Source organism: Penaeus japonicus, unplaced genomic scaffold, assembly GCF_977035675.1.
Source record: "Penaeus japonicus unplaced genomic scaffold, GWHDUDI00000001_assembly GWHDUDI00000022, whole genome shotgun sequence".
Lineage (NCBI taxonomy): Eukaryota > Metazoa > Arthropoda > Malacostraca > Decapoda > Penaeidae > Penaeus > Penaeus japonicus.
In genome coordinates, this window is record NW_028234424.1 from 13,784,891 (window position 1) to 13,787,390 (window position 2,500).

A 2,500-nucleotide genomic window follows, 5' to 3' on the forward strand; every position below is an offset into this window, starting at 1 on the left:
CTGCATACCTGGAAGCAGACAAAAAGCAAACTTCAATAACACAATTCAAATTCGATAAACAGCTTACAAGTACATAAACTATTAATATAGGAGACAGTAACAGGGAAAAATTATAAACTCACCCATAGATCTTCTGGATGATGTGTTGAAGGAGATCGTCTGTGAAAAAACACTGGAAGATTTCAAGGGGGCTGCTGGTTTCATCCATGTCTGCCTTGACCCCAGAAGAACCAACAAACCCAAACCTTTTTGGGAAGTTATCCTTCTTATGCCAATTGAAATTGGGAGTCCTAGGTTTGTTCCTCCACCACACTCTGGTGGGGTCCCTGCTGCTCTCCCTGTCAGAGGAGTTGGGGAATATCAGATTTCAGTAATGTCATATTAACCCTCTCTGGACTGGTGGTACACTACTGTACCGCTCATTCAAAAGCCCTGTGGCCGGGCGGCACAATATTGTGCCAGCCATATAATTGATTTAGGCCTAAGCGTTCGAAAGCCCTGGCATTGTGACATGCAAGGCTGGAATGCCCCCGTTGTGAGTGGGTTAACCCATTGCAGACGGAGATAAATTTGCTTGCCCAACCTCCAGGATAGGTTTTATTTTAGAGAGAGACCGCTTGAAGCAATTTAATTTGAATCATCCCACTCTCTTTCAGTCATTCGTTGTAAAACTAGAGCGGTTTTTGTGTTTTATTTTTTTGTGTGTTTTATTGAGTTTAGAGACTTATATGTGCCATATGACAGGCTCTATCAGTGCTGCAGTTGACTAAAATTGTAGTATATTATCCATATTAGCTCATTATTTCCTTTATACTCAATGTGATAGAAGTATTGCTGTTTTATGGGAGGACAAAAGACAACTTTATTTTTTCGTATTTTTGTGCTGTCATGAACGAATACGAAACATATAACCCCCTACAATAAAGATAACAAGAAGAGGTAGAGAAGAGGAATGAAACCTGTGCTTGTGACTGTGAGTGCCACAATGAAAGGCATCCATATTGGCACAGGTGCACATTTTAGACACTGGGTATGGATTGAGTCACCTTCCTCCTCTTGTTCTGCCTGCACATCCTTCATCAGCGGTAGTTTTGAGCAAGGGTTCATCAACTTAGTGTGTGCCATCACTCTATAGAGACAGTGCTTGCTAGAGACCATGGATGGGTGCCATTCAAGGCTCTCTCTCCTGCTGGTGCTAGGAAAAAGTGGTGCCATCTAGGTTTTGGACGTTAAGCTAGCACGGTATTACGGTAATTATAGTAATTATGACTGCAGTAGCCATCATCACTCATTCCTTTTTCATAGCACAATAAAATAGCATAGTATTCCAAAATCCCCAAACGTCATGTACGTCATGACGCCCGTCGTCAGGCCAAAGCTCTTACGTCATGTACGTCATGACACCCGTACGCAGTGGGTTAAGCAACGTGGAAGAAGTAGACCAATTAGGTCAATGGAATGATGTTACAATCTGTGACATTAGTTACACAAGATTTTACATAAACGATTTTGTGGGCCTCAAGTGACTCATGTGACTCGTATGACAAAATGTCATCATGATATCTTATGCTGTGGCGTTGGTCCTATATGACTTCATATAAATGATGATGTGCAATTCACGTGACTCGTGCGACAGAACTTCATGATGTCACATATGATGACAGGAAGCGCAGGTGGTTTCATGTAAAATCTCTGCTTTTACCTGTGCTTTTACCTCTTTACTGTTGCCCGCTATTGCAATGGCAGGGTACGACAAAAGCGGAAATGTGATACATGTGTAAACATACAGTGTCAATAAATAATTATGGGTAAAATCATAAAATCACCTTATTTCAGTTATTTCTTACCCTATAAGACTCTCACACATCACTCGCCACCCACTGGTACATTTTCAGAAATGTTACACATGTGTCATGTCCAGCATACGTGATTTTCAGGGACATCATGCTGGTGTGATGTACCGTCATTACACACTTTTTGCTTTGTCACATGTCTGTGACACCCATCGTCATTGGGTTAATAACAAAAATAATTATTAACCCCCAAAATTTAATGAATGTGGTGAACAGGTGAGATTAGGTAGGGTTACTAATTGATTCTTTAACCAGTTGCCGATGGGGCCATGTTAGCTCCAAATGGTTGAAACGCCAGGATATTTCAAACTTGTTAAGCCTAATGCCTCGGGATTTTCACCCGCACCTGCCGTGGCCAAGCGTTATACACCCAATCACCTGGTGCGCCGGACAAGAGGATAAGCCACGACGAAATATATTGTCCCTGGCGGCTGACGCTGCCACCATTTGACGTGATATCTCGTCACCCATCGTTAACGGGTTAATGACTAAGTGCATGTGGACACATCCCTATGAAAAAAAAAAAAAAAAAAAAAAAAATCCAAAAACAACTTGGGTAGCAAAGATTGATCCTGTAATTAAGGCACTTGAACTAGAGATTATGTGGTCTACAAATTATTGTAATCCTGAATATCTTGGAAAGTATA

The 2,500-nt window shown here is 41.4% G+C and overlaps 1 protein-coding gene across 1 annotated transcript in view; it reads left to right on the forward strand.

Annotated features, from left to right (window-relative positions):
• The window catches only part of RanBPM (Ran-binding protein M), a 46,400-nt gene that overhangs the window by 32,161 nt on the left and 11,739 nt on the right, over positions 1-2,500 (forward strand). The gene's annotated exons all lie outside the window — the stretch shown is intronic.